Source organism: Triticum dicoccoides, chromosome 5A (assembly GCF_002162155.2).
Source record: "Triticum dicoccoides isolate Atlit2015 ecotype Zavitan chromosome 5A, WEW_v2.0, whole genome shotgun sequence".
NCBI lineage: Eukaryota > Viridiplantae > Streptophyta > Magnoliopsida > Poales > Poaceae > Triticum > Triticum dicoccoides.
In genome coordinates this window covers 311,421,966-311,441,761 of record NC_041388.1, presented here as the reverse complement: position 1 = coordinate 311,441,761, position 19,796 = coordinate 311,421,966, and the positions used below count along the sequence as shown (strand labels likewise).

Sequence of the window (19,796 nt, the reverse complement as noted above, 5' to 3'; positions counted from 1 at the left end):
GAAGAGAATTACAAAGATATAAAATCATGCATAAAAGAATTCAGAGAAGATTCAAATAATATTCATAGATAAGCTGATCATAAATCCAAAATTCATCGGATCTCAGCAAACACACCACAAAAAAGTATTACATCGAATAGATCTCCAAGAACATCAAGGTGAACATGGTATTGAGAATCAAAGAGAGAGAACAAGCCATCTAGCTACTAGCTATGGACCCGTAGGTCTGTGGTAAACTACTCACGCTTCATCGAAAGGGCAATAGAGTTGATGTAGAAGCCCTCCGTGATCGAATCCCCATCCGGCAGGGTGCCGGAAAAGGTCCCTAGATGGGATCTCATGATTAGAGAAGGTTGCGGCGGTGGAAAAGTGTTTTCGTGGATGCCTCTGGTGGTTTGGGGATATTTGGGAATATACATGCGAAAGAATTAGGTCAGGAGGTGCACGAGGGGCCCACAAGGGTGGGGGCGCGACCTACCCCCCTAGGCGTGCCCTCCGTCCTTGTGGCCGCCTTGTGGGTCCTCTAACTTCATCTCCAAGTCTCCTGGTTGTCTTTTGGTCCGAGAAAAATCATCGTGAAGGTTTCATTCAGTTTGGACTCCGTTTGGTATTCCTTTTCTGCAAAACTCAAAAACAAGGAAAAAACAGGAACTGGCACTGGCCTCTAGGTTAATAGGTTAGTACCAAAAATAATATAAAATAGCGTATTAATGCATATAAAACATCCAAAACAGATAATATAATAGCATTGAACAATAAAAAAAATAGATACGTTGGAGACGTATCAAGCATCCCCAAGCTTAATTCCTGCTCGTCCTCGAGTAGGTAAATGACAAAAACAGATTTTTTTTTGATGTGGAATGCTACCTAACATATTTATTCGTTTAATTTTCTTTATTGTGGCATGAATGTTCAGATCCATAAGATTCAAAACAAAAGTTTAATATTGACATAAAAACAATAATACTTCAAGCATACTAACAAGGCAATTATGTCTTCTCAAAATAACATGGCCAAAGAAAGCTTATCCCTACAAAATCATATAGTCTGGCTATGCTCCATCTTCATCACACAAAATATTCAAATCTTTCACAACCCCGATGACAAGCCAAGCAATTTTTTCATACTTTTGATATTCTCAAACCTTTTCAACTTTCACGCAATATATGAGCATGATCCATGGACATAGCACTATATGTGGAATAGAAGGTGGTTGTGGAGAAAAAAAGAAGGAGATAGTCTCACGTCAACTAGGCGTATCAATGGCTATGGAGATGCCCATAAATAGATATCAATGTGAGTGAGTAGGGATTGTCATGCAATGGATGCACTAGAACTATAAGTTTATGAAAGCTCAAAAAGAAACTAAGTGGGTGTGCATCCAACTCGCTTGCTCACGAAGACCTAGGGCAATTTGAGGAAGCCCATCATTGAAATATACAAGCCAAGTTCTATAATTAAACGTTCCCACTAATATATGAAAGTGACAACATAGGAGACTCTCTATCATGAAGATCATGGTGCTACTTTGAATCACAAGTGTGGTTAAAGGATAGTAACATTGTCCCTTCTCTCTTTTCTCTCATTTTTTTATTTGGGCCTTCTCTCATTTTTGGGCCTCTTTTTTTTGTCCGGAGTCTCATCCCGACTTGTGGGGGAATCATAGACTCCATCATTCTTTCCTCACATGGGACAATGCTCTAATAATGAAGATCATCACACTTTTATTTACTTACAACTCAAGAATTAGAACAAAATATGACTCTATGTGAATGCCTCCAACGGTGTACCAGGATGTGCAATGAATCAAGAGTGACATGTATGAAAGAATTATGAACGGTGGCTTTGCCACAAATACGATGTCAACTACATGATCATGCAAAGCAATATGACAATGATGATGCGTGTCATAATAAACGGAACGGTTGAAAGTTGCACAGCAATATATCTTGGAATGGCTATGGAACTGCCATAATAGGTAGGTATGGTGGGTGTTTTGAGGAAGGTATATGGTGGGTTTATGGTACCGGTGAAAGTTGTGTGGCACTAGAGAGGCTAGCAATGGTGCAAGGGTGAGAGTGCATATAATCCATGGACTCAACATTAGTCATAAATAACTCACATGCTTGTTGCAAAAATCTATTAGTTATTGAAACGAAGTACTAACCACATGCTCCTAGGGGGATAGATTGGTAGGAAAATACCATCGCTCGTCCCCGACCGCCACTCATAAGGAAGACAATCAATAAATAAATCATGCTCCGACTTCATCACATAACGGTTCACCATACATGCATACTACGGAAATCACAAACTTTAACACAAGTATTTCTCAAATTCACAATTACTCACTAGCATGACTCTAATATTATCGTCTTTATATCTCAAACCAATCATAAGGAATCAATCTTCTCATATCATTCAATGCACTTTATATGAAAGTTTTTATTATATCCCTCTTGGATGGCTATCATATTAGGACTAAATTTATAACCAAAGAAAATTACCATGTTGTTTAAAGACTCTCAAAATAATATAAGTGAAGCATGAGAGTTCAAAAATTTCTATAAAATAAAACCACGGCCATGCTCTAAAAAGATAAAAGTGAAGCACTAGAGCAAAATTGCCTAGCTCAAAAGATATAAGTGAAACACATAGAGTATTCTAATAAATCACGATTCATGCATGTCCCTCTCAAACGGTGTGTACAGCAAGGATGATTGTGGCAAACTAAAAAGCAAAGACTGAAATCATACAAGACGCTCCTACCAAAACACATATCATGTGGTGAATAAAAATATAGCCTCAAGTAAAGTGACCGCTAGACGAAGACGAAAGAGGGTATGCCTTCTGGGGCATCCCCAAGCTTAGGCTCTTGGTTGTCCTTGAATATTACCTTGGGGTGCCTTGGGCATCCCCAAGTTTAGGCTCTTGCCACTCCTTATTCCATAGTCCATCAAATCCTTACCCAAAACTTAAAAACTTCACAACACAAAACTCAGCAGAAAATCTCATAAGCTTTGTTAGTATAAGAAAACAAATCACCACATTTGGTACCGTTGCAAACTCATTCTTTATTTATATTGGTGTAATATATATTGTATTCCAACTTATCCATGGTTCATACCCCCTGATACTACCCATAGAATCATCAAAATAAGTAAACAACACATAGAAAACAGAATCTGTCAAAAACAAAATAGTCTGTAGTATCTGTAACTCTCGAATACTTATGTAACTCCAAAAATTCTGAAACATTAGGACGACCTAAGCAATTTGTCTATTAATCTTCTGCAGAAATAATAAAATCAACAGCACGCTTCTATGAAAAATGAAAATTATTTTCCTTGGTGCAAAAGTTTATGTTTTTCAGCAAGATCAAATCAACTATCACCGTAAGCTATCTCAAAGGTCTTACTTGGCACAAACACTAATTAAACACAAAAACTCATCTAACCAGAGGATAGATGAATTATTTATTGCAAAACAAAACCTAAATAGCAAAAAAATTGGTTGCCTCCCAACAGATCTAGGTATTTTCATCTTTGGTATGCAGTCCATAAGTAGCTCTCATAATAGATTCATATGGCAATTTAATTTTATTTCTTGGAAAGTGTTCCATGCCCTTCCTTAACGGAAGTTTAAATCTAATGATTCATTATTTCATATAAATAATTGCACCAATCGTTCTAAGGAAAGGTCTACCAAGAATAATAGGACATGTAGGATTGCAATCTATATCAAGAACAACGAAATCTATGGGCACATAATTCCTATTTGCAACAATAAGAACATCATTAATCCTTCCCATATGTTTCTTAATAGTGGAATCCACAAGATGCAAATTTAAAGAACAATCATCAAATTCACGAAACCTAGCACATCACATAAAGTTTTTGGAATCGTGGGAACACTAGCACCAAAATCACACAAAGCATGGCACTCATAATCTTTAATCTTAATCTTAATGGTAGGTTCCCACTCATCATAAAGTTTTCTAGGGATAGAAACTTCCAATTCAAGCTTTTCTTGAAAATATTGCATCACAGCATCAACAATATGTTTAGTAAAAGCTTTGTTTTGATTATAAGCATGAGGAGAATTCAACATGGATTGCAACAAGGAAATTAAATATATTAAAGAACAATTATCATAATTAAATTCCTTGAAATCCAAAAGAGTGGGTTCATTGCTACTTAAAGTTCTGACCTCTCCAATCCCACTTTTATCAATTATTGCATCAAGATCTAAAAACTCCAAATCATTGGGATGCCTTTTAACTAAAGTTGACTCATCTCCAGTCCCATCTTTATCAAGATTTATATTGGAAAACAAAGATTCAATAGGAGTCACATCAATCACTTTAAGATCTTCATCTTGTTGGGGAACGTAGCATGCAATTTCAAAATTTTCCTATGCTCATGCAAGATCTATCTAGGATATGCATAGCAACGAGAGGGGTAGAGTGTGTCCATGTACCCTCGTAGACCGAAAGCGGGAGCGTTTGACAACACGGTTGATGTAGTCGAACTACTTCTTGTTCCGACCGATCAAGCACTGAATGTGCATCACCTCCGAGTACTACACACGTTCAGCTCGATGACATCCCTCGAACTCTTGATCCAGCAAAGTGTCGAAGGGGAGTTTCGTCAGCACGACGACGTGGTGACCGTGATGGTGAAGTGATCCATGTAGGGCATCGCCTAAGCACTACGACAATATGACCGGAGGCGTAAACTATGGAGGGGGCTGCCGCACATGGCTAACAATCGTTGTTGTGTGTTCTAGCGTGTTGGGGAACGTGGTAATTTCAAAATTTCCTACGCACACACAAGATCATGGTGATGCATAGCAACGAGAGGAGAGAGTATTGTCCACGTACCCTCGTAGACCGAAAGCGGAAGCGTTAGCACAACGCGGTTGATGCAGTCGTACGTCTTCACGATCCGACCGATCAAGTACCGAACATACGGCACCTCCGAGTTCAACACACGTTCAGCCCGATGACGTCCCTCGAACTCCGATCCAGCCGAGTGTTGAGGGAGAGTTTTGTTAGCACGATGGCGTGGTGACGATGATGATGTTCTACCGACGCAGGGCTTCGCCTAAGCACCACTACAGTATTATCGAGGTGGACTATGGTGGAGGGGGCACCACACACGGCTAAAAGATCAAACGATCAATTGTTGTGTCCATGGGGTGCCCCCTACCCCCGTATATAATGGAGCAAGGGGGGTGCGGCCGGCCTAGATAGGGGCACGCCAGGAGGAGTCCTACTCCTACCGGGAGTAGGACTCCCCCCTTTTTCCTTGTTGGACTAGGAGAGAGAGGGGAAAGAGGTGGAGGAGAAGAAGGAAGGGGGGCAAGGCCCATGCCCTGGCCGCCTCTCCTCTCTTTCCACCAAGGCCCACTAAGGCCCATTAAGTCCCCGGGGGGTTCCGGTAACCTCCCGGTACTCCGGTAAAATCCCAATTTCACCCGGAACACTTCCGATATCCAAAGATAGGCTTCCAATATATCAACTTCATGTCTCGACCATTTTGAGACTCCTCGTCATGTCCGTGATCACATCCGAGACTCCGAACAAGCTTCGGTACATCAAAACATATAAACTCATAATATAACTACCATCGAAACGTTAAGCGTGCGGACCCTACGGGTTCGAGAACTATGTAGACATGACCGAGACACGTCTCCGGTCAATAACCAATAGCGGAACCTGGATGTTCATATTGGCTCCCACATATTCTACGAAGATCTTTATCGGTCAGACCGCATAACAACATACGTTGTTCCCTTTGTCATCGGTATGTTACTTGCCCGAGATTCGATCGTCGGTATCTCAATACCTAGTTTCAATCTCGTTATTGGCAAGTCTCTTTACTCGTTCCGTAATACATCATCCCGCAACTAACTCATTAGTTGCAATGCTTGCAAGGCTTAAGTGATGTGCATTACCGAGAGGGCCCAGAGATACCTCTCCGACAATCGGAGTGACAAATCCTAATCTCGAAATACGCCAACCCAACAAGTACCTTTGGAGACACCTGTAGAGCACCTTTATAATCACCCAGTTACGTTGTGACATTTGGTAGCACACAAAGTGTTCCTCTGGTAAACGGGAGTTGCATAATCTCATAGTCATAGGAACATGTATAAGTCATGAAGAAAGCAATAGCAACAAACTAAACGATCAAGTGCTATGCCAATGGAATGGGTCAAGTCAATCACATCATTCTCTAATGATGTGATCCCGTTAATCAAATGACAACTCATGTCTATGGTTAGGAAACATAACCATCTTTGATCAACAAGCTAGTCAAGTAGAGGCATACTAGTGACACTCTATTTGTCTATGTATTCACAAATGTATTATGTTTCCGGTTAATACAATTCTAGCATGAATAATAAACAGTTATCATGATATAAGGAAATAAATAATAACTTTATTATTGCCTCTAGGGCATATTTCCTTCATAGCGGTGCCCCCCTCATATATATATATATATATATATATATATATATATATATATATATATAGGTTGGAGGGGAGGAGAGGCAGCCAAGGGGAGCCCCAAGTAGGAGGAATCCTACTTGGGCGCCTCCCAATTCGGCCTCCCCCCTTCCATATCCATCCGGAGGGGGAAGGAAGGAGGAGGGAGGAGGGAAGGAAGGGGGAGGCCAAATCCCTCCCCCTCCTTTCTCCCTTCTCTTCTTTCCTTCCCCATTATTTTGGCCTACATGGGGCGCACAAGCCCCTTAGGGGCTGGTTTGTCCCCGTCTTGGCCCATTAAGGCCCATGTAGTTGCCGGGGGGGATGCCCGGAACCCCTTCCGATGACCCGATATGTACCCGGTACCCCCGGAACACTACCGGTGTCCGAATACCATCGTCCAATATATGAATCTTTACCTCTTGACCATTTCGAGACTCCTCATCATGTCCGTGATCTCATCCGAGACTCCAAAAAACATTCGGTCACCAAATCACATAACTCATATAATACAAAATTGTCATCGAAAGTTGAGCGTGTGAACCCTACGGGTTTGAGAACTATGTAGACATGACCGAGACACCTCTCCGGTCAATAACCAACATCGGAACCTGGATGCTCATATTGGTTCCCACATATTCTACGAAGATCTTTATCGGTCGTACTGTAATGACAACATACGTTATTCCCTTTGTCATCGGTATGTTACTTGCCTGACATTCGATCGTCAGTATCTTCATACCTAGTTTAATCTCGTTATCGGCAAGTCTCTTTACTCGTTCTGTAATACATCATCCCGTAACTAACTCATTAGTCACATTGCTTGCCAGGCTTATTATGATGTGCATTACCGAGAGTGCCCAGAGATACATCTCCGATACTCAGAGTGACAAATCCTAATCTTGATCTATGCCAACCTAACAAACACCTTCAGAGATACCTGTAGATCATCTTTATAATCACCCAGTTATGTTGTGACATTTGATAGCACACAAGGTATTCCTTCGGTATCCAGGAGTTGCATAATCTTATAGTCGAAGGAATATGTATATGACATGAAGAAAGCTATAGCAATAAAACTGAACGATCAACATGCTAAACTAACGGATGGGTCTTGTCCATCACATCATTCTCCTAATTATGTGATCCCGTTTATCAAATGACAACATATGTCTATGGTTAGGAAACTTAACCATCTTTGATTAACGAGCTAGTCTAGTAGAGGCTTACTAGGGACATGGTGTTTTGTCTATGTATCCACACATGTATCAAGTTTCCGATTAATAAAATTCTAGCATGAATAATAAACATTTATCATGACATAACAACTTTATTATTGCCTCTAGGGCATATTTCCTTCACATCTTTATTTTCACGGAAACTAGAAGAACACGTTATTACAAACCAATCTCGTTTAGCACACATCTTAGTGGTTCTTTCTTTGCACTCATTAGTGGAAATTCTCATAGCTTTGAGAGATTCATTAATATCATGCTTTGGTAGAATAGATCTAAGTTTCAAACAATTAACATCAACAGAAATTCTATCCATGTTCCTAGCCAAATCAGCAATCCTAAGCAACTTTTCTTCAATCAAAGCATTAAAATTCTTTTGCGAACTCACAAATTCTTTAACACTATTCTCAGACTCAGAGGGCACCTTATTATAATTTTCATAAGAATTCTTGTAGGAATTACCATAATTATTAGAGGAATTACTAGGAAACGACCTAGGATTAAAATTACCTCCATACGCGTTATTACCAAAATTGTTCCTACCAACAAAATTCACATCCATAGATTCTTTATTACTTTCAATAAAAGTAGACAAAGGCATATCATTAGGATCAATAGAAGCACTCTTGCTAGCAAATAATTTCGTAAGCCCATCCATCTTTCCACTCAAAACATTAAACTCTTCAATCGTATGCACTTTTTTTACTAGTGGAAGATCTTTCGGTATGCCATTGAGAATAATTAACCATTATATTATCTAGGAGTTTAGTAGTTTCTCCTAAAGTAATTTCCATAAAAGTACCTTCCACGGCCGAATCTAAAAGATTTCTAGAAGAAAAATTCAATCCGGCATAAAAAATTTGTATAATCATCCACAAATTCAAACCATGAGTAGGACAATTTCGTATCATCAATTTCATCCTCTCCATAGATTGTGCCACATGTTCATGATAAAGTTGCTTAAAATTCATAATCTCGTTTCCAAGGGAGATGATTTTAGTAGGAGGGAAACACATGGGAATAAAAGTATCTTTACACTTATTCCATGAATCAATACTATTTTTAGGCAAAGATGAAGACCAAGTTTTTGCACGATCTCGAAGTGAGAACGAAAATAGCTTCAATTTAACAATATCATTATCCACATCTTTTTTCTTTTGCATATCACACAAATCAATGAAATTGTTTAGATGGGAAGCGGCATCTTCACTAGGAAGGCCAGAAAAATGATCTTTCCTAACAAGATTCAGCAAAGCGGCATTAATTTCACAAGATTCCGCACTACTGGCTGGAGCAATCGGAGTACTAATAAAATCATTATTATTGGTGTTGGAAAAGTCACACAATTTGGTATTCTCTTGAGCCATCGCGACAAACCAAGCAATCCAACACACGAACACACAAAAGCAAATGAAGAAAACGAATGGAAGAGGGGCGAGGAAAAGGCAAATCTTTTCGAAAATCGTTTTAGAAGTGGGGGAGAGGAAAATGAGAGGAGAATGGCGAATAATGTAATGCAAGAGATGAGAGTTTATGATGGATACTTGGTATGTCTTGACTTGGCGTAGATCTCCCTGGCAACGGCACCAGAAATTCTTCCTACTACTTCTTGAGCTTGCGTTGGTTTTTCCCTTGAAGAGGAAAGGTTGATGCAGCAAAGTAGAGATAAGTATTTCCCTCAGTTTGAGAACCAAGGTATCAATCCAGTACGAGACAGCGCACAAATCACCGAATACCTGCACAAACAATCAAACAACTTGCACCCAACGCGATAAAGGGGTTATCAATCCCTTCACGATTACTTACAAAAGTGAGATCTGATAGAGATAGATAAACAGTTAAGTAAATATTTTTGATTTATAGATCGGAAAGTAAAAGATTGCAAAATAGTAGATCAAAAACTAGTATGATGGAAAATAGAGACTTATATGATGGAAAATAGATCCGGGGGCCATACATTTCACTAGAGGCTTCCCTTAAGAAAGCAAATAATACGGTGGGTGAACAAATTACTGCCGAGCAATTGATAGAAAAGCGCAAAGTTATGACGATATCTAAGGCAATGATCATGAATATAGGCATCACGTCTGTGTTAACTAGACCAAAACGATTCTGCATCTACTACTATTACTCCACACATCAACCGACTCCTGCCTACGTCTGGAGTATTTAGTTCATGAAGAACAGAGTAACGCATTAAGTAAGATGACATGATGTAGAGAAATAAACTCAAGCAATATGATGTAAAACCCATATTTTATCCTCGATGGCAACAATACAATACGTGCCTTGCTGCCCCTACTATCACTAGGAAAGGACACCGCAAGATTGAACCCAAAGCTAAGCACTTCTCCCATTGCAAGAAAAGCCAATCTAGTTGGCCAAACCAAACCGATAGTTCGAAGAGAATTACAAATATATAAAATCATGCATAAAAGAATTCAGACAAGATTCAAATAATGTTCATAGATAAGCTGATCATAAATCCACAATTCATCGGATCTCGGCAAACACACCGCAAAAAAGTATTACATCGAATAGATCTCCAAGAAACTCGAGTAGAAGATGGTATTGAGAATCAAAGAGAGAGAAGAGGCCATCTAGCTACTAGCTATGGACCCGTAGGTCTGTGGTAAACTACTCACGCTTCATCAGAAGGGTAATAGAGTTGATGTAGAAGCCCTCCGTGATCGAATGCCCCTCCGGCAGTATGCCGAAAAAGGTCCCTAGATGGGATCTCACGGGTACAGAAGGTTGCGGCGGTGGAAAAGTGTTTTCGTGGATGCCTCTGGTGGTTGGGGGATATTTGGGAATATATAGGCGAAATAATTAGGTCTGGAGGTGCGCGAGGGGCCCACAAGGGTGGGGGTGCCCTACCCCCTGGGCGCGCCCTCCATCCTCATGGCCGCCTCATGGCTCCTCCGACTTCATCTCCAAGTCTCCTGGTTGTCTTCTAGTCTAAGAAAAATCATCGCAAAGGTTACATTCTGTTTGGACTCCATTTGGTATTCCTTTTCTGCAAAACTCTAAAACTGGGAAAAACAGGAACTGGCACTAGGCTCTAGATTAATAGGTTAGTCCCAAAATAGTATAAAATAGCATATTAATGCATATAAAAATCCAAAACAGATAATATAATAGCATGGAACAATCAAAAATTATAGATATGTTGGAGACGTATCACAAAGTCGAGCAACAAAAGGGGTGTGATGTGATGTGAGGTGTAGGGCTCTAGTCGTCGATCACGTTGATCGAGTCGTCGATGATGATGCAGGGGCAACAGGGACAGGGTGGGGGTCACTGATGGATCACTAACCAACCTATGCTAAGCAGTTTAGGATAAGCAGGTAAGGTACAATAGTAGGTTACAAAGCAGGCTATCCATCAGAATAGGAGCAATCAATTACAGTAGCAAAATCTAATGCAAGCGTGAGAGAGAATGGAATGGGCGATATCAGAATGACCAAGGGGGTTTGCTTGCCTGGAAGCTCTGCTGAAAGGGAAGAAGGGTTGTCGATGGCGTAGTCGATCGCAGCGGCATCAACATCGGTCATGGGGTCTACCGGAGAAAAGGAGGGGGATGAAACAGTAAATAAAAGCAAACATATGCATCATTAAGCATTGCATGACGATAGGCGGTGTTAGGGTGTTCTAACGCAGTGCTACATGATACCGGCGAAGGGGGAAAACATCCGGGAAAGTTTTCCTGAAGTTTTGATAATTTCGGACAGGTGAAATGGAGGGAGACGGTTCCATGTTCGCAATGCTAGGGGAGTGTGGTAGATGAACGAAGGGCGTACCTGGATTCGCCTCACTTTTCTGAGCAACTTTCATCTACAAAGTATTTTCATCTAAGCTACCAATTATTTTATATGATTTTCCAAAGATTTAAACAATTTCTGAATTTATTTTAAATCAAAAATGATTTTATTGTGCAATCATGACGTCGGCAGTCAAGCCAGCTAACTCAGGTCAAACCTGACAGATGGGTCCCACCAGTCATTGACAATGGACTAACAGGGTTTTCTAAATTAAACTAATTAACCAAATAACTAATAGAGGCCCAATGTCAGTAACTAATCAGTTTAAGTTAATTAAAAACTAACTAATCTACTTAGTATTAGGGGTGGGGGCCACTACTCAGTGACTGGGTTTTGCCCAGTCAGGGTTGACCAAGTCAATGGGTTAAAGGGGGGCCAGCGGGGCATATGGGGACCACCAGTCAGTGACTGTGGGGTGGCCCAAGGGCGGCAATGTCGGCGGGTGGCGCCGGAGTAGCTCTGGCGAGTTCTTTCGCAGTGGTTCTACGCCGGAACCGGCCGGAATCGCGCTACGGTTCACCAAATCACGCGCGGAGTAGCTATACGGGACCCTAACGCTTGTGCGCATCTAACGGTGGCGGGCGCGGGTGCAGTGGTGGTCGGCAGGGGTGCTGGCGACGAACCGTGGCAGCGACGAGGATCGGGCGTGGACCGGGGTGAGACTAGAACGGCTTGGAGGGCGAGCTAGGGGCGCAGTGCAGTGATGTGCGCGCCCTGGAGCGCGTACGGCACGTAGGCGGCAGCCATGGCGGGCAGCAGAGCTCTTTTTCCTCGGCGAGGCGAGCTAGAGGGGGCGCGGGCACACGGGGAGAGGGAGGAGGGGCGAGAGCTCACCGGGGAGTCGCACATGGCCCGGCTATGGGTTTAGGAGCTGAAGTGGGCGCTAGCGTCGGAGGAGAACGACGACGGTCGAAGGAGGAAGACGAAGGGGATCCGGCGCTGGGGTGGCTCCCGCCTTGACGTTGTCGGTGCAGACGAAGCAGCAGATGGCCGCGGGGCTCGTGGACACGTGGGGCGGCGAGGAGGGTGCGGTGGCGTGGCAACGCGGCGGCGATAGTGCATCGGGGCGAGGTGGATCTGGAGAAGGGGGCGAGGCCAGAGGGGGAGAGGGGGCGTTCCAAGGAGAGTGAGTGGGTGTGAGGAGCCCGAGGGGGTCGTGGGACTCGACCTTATCCCCCACCGCGTCGACGCCGGCGAGCTGGTCCGGCGGGGCGTCGGCCCTATTGCGACCCCGGTCGGGGGAACAGGGAGGCGACCGTGGGGGCTAGGTGGGCCAACTGGGTTGGGCCGCCCAGGTGGCTATGGCCAGGGGCAGTGGGCCTTTCTTTTTCCTTTTACTAGTCGACCCGTTGCGCCAAATGGCGCAGAGCCACGCTAAATCCATGTGGGTGATGAAAAACATATCCATGGTTTAATCCCCTTTAATAGAAAACATGGTGGATTGTTATCTACAATGAGATGTATATACACATTTTAATTTGATAGCACAATATATTTGCTACCATGTTCGCAAAGACCCATTTGTAACCATGTTCATATTGAAAATATTTGCATCTTCAGTGACTATGTGTTTGAGCAAAAAATACATAGGCTTTTGTTTAAAAATATATGTACCTTTAAAATCATGAGTGCTTTCAAAATATTTTTATTAGTTAGGAGCTTTAGGTTTGAGCAAACATGTATGATTGGAGCTTTAGCCCCTCTATATAAAAATAATGAAGGAGCATCAAACGTTGAATAGCAGATGAACAATAGTTTGAAACGTCTCCATAACAACAATAGCTATCATCTATGACATTTGTTTTATAACTATCAAACATGGCTAAATCATCATTTCTGTTGAATCTACATAACAAGTATTTATGGCAAGGGACATCATCACATAGATTAAAGAGAAAAGAGGAATTCATCAACAGTTCAACACTAAAGCATCAACCACTTGCATGGTGGTAGGAGCAAGTGGCAACGTCTCAAGTCTCTAAGTTGGCTCCATGGTCAGCAATACATCATCATACGCACATCTTGGCTACAACTGATACATGCATCTCAAACAACATGTTGGTGTTTTTACCTGATGAAATAGATAGTGACACAAATTTATTTGCTAGGTACAAATTATACCAGCGACTTGTATGGAAAAAATGCAATGTTTCATTAAGATCACTATTCGACCATTTTTATAAAAAGAACCAAAACTGAATCCAGAAAACAAATGTTGTTTTCCCCTGTAATACCTGAATGAGCTAGTCCATAGATTTAATCTGAATTCGACATCGAATGGATTCTATTCAATTTTGTGAGCACGTTGAACACAACCTACTATATTCTAACAGTCGATAAACCATCAAAGTAAACAATTCAAAATTTGCATGGGTACAAACATAGATAAGATAAACCTCCAGGTTCGTTATGGTTTAGTTGAACTCTACATACTAATGAGAAATTTCAGGAAAATGTGAAAGCACCTCAAACCACATTTTCTTACTACCAAGCTCCCATGCGCTGTCACCTCTTCCTGAACTCAAACTAATGGCTCGTCTCCTTAGCTACCTACTATCCAATCACGTGATCACATAATATCCTTCTTTCTCCAAGGGAGGGTATACCTTGCATCACTACAACTAAAAAGGAAATAATATGAATGAATTAGATGGTGATGGCTTCCTCACCAAATAAGCATGTAAAGACAATAAGAACTTACATATGTTCAAGCAGGAAATGGAAGCAAACCAAGTACATGTTTGAATGAATATATAATCTATTGCAGACCTTGCCTAGTACAAATAGTGACAAGCAAGCACAAGATGCATCAGCTTACATGCTTTAAACCACTTCCATTGACATGCACAACTGATTACATTACAAAGAAGTATATCGTGTCATATAGGCATGGGCATGATACCACCCGTTGCGCCAACAGGAGCAGAGACCCACTAACACCATGTGTGCTTTGAAAAAAATTCCATATATTAGTAGGTTTAGCTGTGGCCAAGCACGTACACTGCTTTACACCCGTTTCAGAATCATTCTTTTTTAAACCATGCAATAGGATTGCATATATTCCAGAGGAGTCTTTACACAATCGGGGATGATCAAATGACCCAAGCTCACACCAGCCTACTGCCTAGTATCAGGATCGATGACTCTCTGGAGCAGCGCGAAGACACTATTAAAGCCCGCTATCTTGTCCCTCCATATGCTCCAAATGACCACGGAGATAAAAGCATTCACAATTTTCTTTCGTCCACCCTGCATTCTTGACCTAGCATCCTGCCACCGGACACGAAGAGCAAGATCAGTAGGAGTGACCTCGTTTCAGAATCATTCTAAAAAAATACCTAAAGTCTGTCAATATAGACGAAAACAAAATTCTTGAGTACTTACCGAGGCTTCTCTATGTAAACTGGAAGAGAGACAAAAATCAGACATCACAACATATAAAATCCCATGAAAATGTGTTGCTCAACAGTTCTTCCAGTTGGTGTATTCTCATATTCCAGGGAAACATGAAATTCATACAAAATGAAAAACCTAGGACATGGCTGGGTATAGTCTTTAAGACAAAACCAGGATTTGACTAATCAACACAGGACAGCAAAGCACAAATTTTGAGAGTTCAGAGCAAGCACAAAATTTGGAGAGCCAGATTGCATAAAAGTTGACAAAAGGTCACTTGATTAGCCTATAAATGCAGGAGAAGTCAAATTCTAAGTAATTTTTTCTCCTCCATAAGTGCTTACATCATACAACTCACCTCAACAACCCAGGAAGTAGTCTTTGCTGTAACAACAAAAAGAACAAACTTGTAGGGAAAGATCCCTCCATCTTCAAGCAACATCCTTGAAAGGCTTAGTTATTCCTGCAAGGATTTGAGTAAATATCTTGTTTTATTACAGGACAGCACAGAAATGAGAAAGGTAAACAAACATGAAGCATTGTGAGTGCCATAACGAGAGGCAAGTACATACATAATCTAGCGCCTGAGAGCTGAGATTATATCGCACAGCTGAGAGGGTCTCAATAGTTACATAAAAGGGTAAACATTGTAGCTGGCCATGAATTATTTGATAGCAGAAAATCTTGACAGAATAGCATCTCTACAGATCAATTGTTAGCAATGAAAAATATACCAAGAGATAAAGCAAAAGGCAGTACAATTTATTTGGAAAAGATGAATGCTAGCTACTATAATAGAACCAATTATATATGTCATTCCTCATTTAAAGAAAACACTTTATTGAGAGTGACATATTAATCAACTCATAAGTCCTAAATGAGTAAAGAAAGGACATTCATAGAGACGATTTGCGAACATGATGGTTGTTGTAAGGTGCAAGTATATAGGTGCAACAAAGAAAGCTAAACTGCTATTTGGAAGCTACTGGGCAACAAATGTTTCTGAAAATTGATGAAGCAATCACACACACATATATACTATTTTATTAGCTGAATGAAACATGGTCCAACCAAGCACCGCAGGGAAGTCCTCGGCTTGATCAACCAACCATTGCATAAAGAAAATGTCAAAGGACGATAGCTAAAGAAAATATATAAGCTTAAGTGGCAAACAAATAGCTTTTGCACTCAGTGTATATAGCCATACTATTTATATACTAAAAGAATAGTCTGCTTGGTTGAAAGCTTTTTCTATATATATCTATCGTGTCAAATCAATTTATAATTTAACTCCACAACAACCGAAATTGTAAGTGTGCACACATTTCAGGCACGTATCCTACTATGCAATAGATTTTAGAAGTATCATGAGAAACCAGAGAATTAACTTGCCTGCCTCACCTATCATCTGGAGATTAACAGAAGGCCGAACCAACACATCCAAGCATTTGTAGAATTGGACCCCAAACAATTGAGAAATGATGCCTAGAATGGAAAGGCTGCACAAGGCACACAAGAATAATCTAAAGCAGGGTAATCATAAAAATGGAATATTATCAACCTACCACAAAGCAGGATGCTGAACTATACAACTCATGTCTTTTCAGGAACATTTTTGCACACAAAAAATTTAGATGCACAAAATAGAGCCAGGAAAGCTGGATACTATAATCTGAATCACCAAAAATCAGTTGAACTATTCATACCCAAAAGTAGGCAAAAGGGAGAGTACATATATTAGTTCTTCCAAACCATCTAAGACGGGTCATATTTAGCTGTAGGCAAAGAAAGGTACATTTCTGTAGTTATAGACTTATAGTTGCATAAGCACCATGCATGCGGTATGATGGCATCATGACCAAAACAATGAAATTCAAAAGATATTTTTGTACTAATTGGCTCCTCAGTGAAGCTGGTACAGAAGAAGAGGATCGTACTGGGTATTGTTCTTATCTTTCTAGAAAAGAAAGGGTAAAAACTGATTCAGAGCTGTCTGCGGATAGGCAAATCTATTCATCTTGATTAACTAAAGAGTTTATATACTTATTCCCTCGATTTTATTCTGTCTAGTAGGTTTGCAGTAGACGTGGGTACAGGTTACTCAATCTGAAAGCCGGAACGGTAGTGTTGGAGCAGATCAAACGACTGGGCCACTCAAATGTGATTTTCATCAGTTGGTCATCACGGATACTTGACTCGCATACTTCTTCCCTCGACTTTGTTCTGTCCAGTAGGTTCTGCAGTAGATGGAACCAAAAGAGATGTTTTGTCCTCAATGTGCTAATTCAAACTAAACAATCAGAATGAGGCGTGCTCTCTAGAGATGGAAAGCAACGAACTGAATGTCCCAGCAAAACAACAAACTGTACCATAAGAGTTTGAAGAATTTATTGGTTGCACCATTACTAATGAACTTAACATCCACCTGCCAAATGATATTCGATCTAGGGGTAGGATAAACAGAATTAAGGGGAATAAAGAGAAGGGAAGCGGAAAAGATAACAACGATAAGGCGAAGGTGTCGCAATTGTGCGAGATTCTATCTATTTGTTCGTGTTTAAGAATCAGCTTTTTTATCTGTCTGACTTCATGAACTGATAATTGGATATTCACTCTTGCCGTATACTTTTTTATTTGTGTGAATGACTTAGTTAATATTCATTCATCGTCATGTACAGTTTAGTTGCAACTGAAATATATGTACTTATAACTATCTGAATGCTTAGATTTTCCTGTCTACATATATATGACCAAACAGCAAGTTAGAGGCTTGCAGAAAACACACACAAATCGCCAGATATCTTGTAATAATGCAGTATAGGATATCTTGCAGTTCCGGGCAATACTGACCAACAGACCATCTTCTTAATAGCCCCAAGCTACTGAGAAACCTGCAAACCCATCCAAACCAACAAAAATGACATTAGGAACAGACCCCTTGCATCACCTGCACTTCTCCAACCTCTACTGATAGAGACATACCTTGCATCTGGTACTCATAGAAGCATGGGGGATGTGGCAGATATACAGGACAGGGGCCGTGTTCTCCGGCTCCTCTGGTTGCTTCTTCTCCCGAATCCTCTGCTCTTTCACCTCCAGAGGCTACAACAATCACAACACAACATCAGGGACAAGGAAAAGATGCATGTGCGTGTGTTTTTCTATTGGGTTCGATTTGGTTCGAAGGCAAAGCACGCACGCACCATGAAGTCCTTCCCCTCACGGTCTTGGAACCAGCCGAGCGCCGCAAGAACACCCGCCTCTGTTTCCTCTTCTTCTCCATCAACCCCATCTCCCTCAGTGAAACCTCCATGTAGCTCTCTCTGTCATTGAAGAATTCAGGTTATCAAATGTAAAAATGTACAATATATGTATTTCTCACTATCAAAATTGACCAGCGGCGCAGGACTGTAGAGTAAAAGACCAGCACGCTATGCATGACTACCATGTTTCACAATGAAATAAAGCTGGATTGCAACTGAAATATCTCTCCTTGTATCTCCTATATCCCACACACCTAAATTAAACAAGCAAGTTAGCATGTCATTATTTACAAAGAAACACCACAACAACCTTATCAACTACTCCTTTCTTCTCTGTAGTTCTAATTTTTTAACAAGGTGCAATGATTTATCCCTATTTACTCTTACACTAAGATGTAAATTTAGTGTGTGGCATATATGTTAATACACCCAACCTAAAATCTGAGGAGAGTAAAAACTTATGCAGGACAGGAGCATCATGAGGCCTAGGTTGGGATCAGCTCACCTTCTAGCATAGGACGAACTCATCTGGACAGTACCAAATAGAACATTCAATCCTTAACAATGTATTCAATAATATGAAAGAGAAATGCATCCTGTTACAGGCGAAGAAGCTCACCTTGCGCCTCATAAGTCCAGTCAACCAAGAGTTAGCTGCATTGTTCCAGATCTCATCTAATACTTTTGTCACTCGTTGCTCCACAATGTTCCAGATCTTAATATATTATCACTAAAGAAACATTCGTGAGAATATTTCGATCAGATTAGAGAATCAACTAATAACTATCAACTACTTTTTCGACGTTGTATTTTTATACGCACCTTAACAAGGCCAATCCAGCTATAGCCTGTAGGTTTGGCCCATGCGGTTGTGGACTATCTTGCATCTCCTCGTTTTATCCAAGAATCCAGTGATGGAAATCCACTCCCTCAAGCCGGAGAAGAAACATAGCTGAGAAAATCTCGCCGGAGAATAAGAACAGAGCATGGGCTGGGACTTACCAGGGTGATGCACATGTAGTTGGCCGGCGGGCGCGGAGTACTGCGCGAAGGGGACGGCGGAAGCGGGATCCGGCACCGGCGGCTCGAGGGGATGGGAGGCTCCCTGCCGCTACTGTCACTCCCCACGGTGAGGAGATGCAGTGGCTGCCGGCCAAGGAAGGAAGAGGCCGCGGCGGGGAGGCGGAGGAGGAGGCGCTCATGGTGGAGGACAGGAGGATGGGGGCGGAGTGCTGCGGCGGCTGTGGGGCTGGGCGTCTGGGCGAAAGGAGTCAGGCACGTCGCGCGCGGCGCGGGAAGTGCGGCCTGGCCCAAAGCGCTCTCACACGTTCAATGGGCTGACCCAGCCAATAAAGAAACCACTGACGAATAGGACCATCAGCCAACTCGGGCCACTCGTCATAATGCGAAAGGGTACCGGCGGGTGTGCATGCGACGATTCATCCTTTCCATCAACTGCAGACGAGCCAGGAACCCACGACGCGCACGCGGGGAAGTCTCACCCCGCCAATAGACAGGCGCAGAGAGCCCACCAGTCATGGAGGAGGAGAAAAAATAATAGCAAGGTAAAATGTGCAGTAAAGATCTA

At 41.6% G+C, this 19,796-nt stretch overlaps 1 long non-coding RNA gene across 11 annotated transcripts; it reads right to left on the bottom strand.

Moving 5' to 3' along the window:
* Nucleotides 1-14,498: 14,498 nt before the first annotated feature.
* LOC119301181 lies at nt 14,499-19,488 on the bottom strand. Of its 11 annotated transcripts, none has more exons than XR_005146932.1 (10): nt 19,031-19,485; nt 18,828-18,938; nt 18,714-18,736; nt 18,391-18,462; nt 18,149-18,268; nt 17,928-18,047; nt 17,796-17,836; nt 15,518-17,182; nt 15,304-15,408; nt 14,499-14,819 (listed from the first exon to the last, which is right to left on the bottom strand). It is a non-coding gene; the product is annotated as an uncharacterized LOC119301181 (long non-coding RNA). The 11 variants fall into 11 exon arrangements; XR_005146933.1 differs by having other exon boundaries at nt 14,499-15,408; nt 19,031-19,137; nt 19,211-19,485; XR_005146938.1 differs by having other exon boundaries at nt 14,499-15,408; nt 15,518-15,646; nt 16,347-17,182; nt 19,031-19,483.
* Between the last annotated feature and the right edge of the window lie 308 nt (nt 19,489-19,796).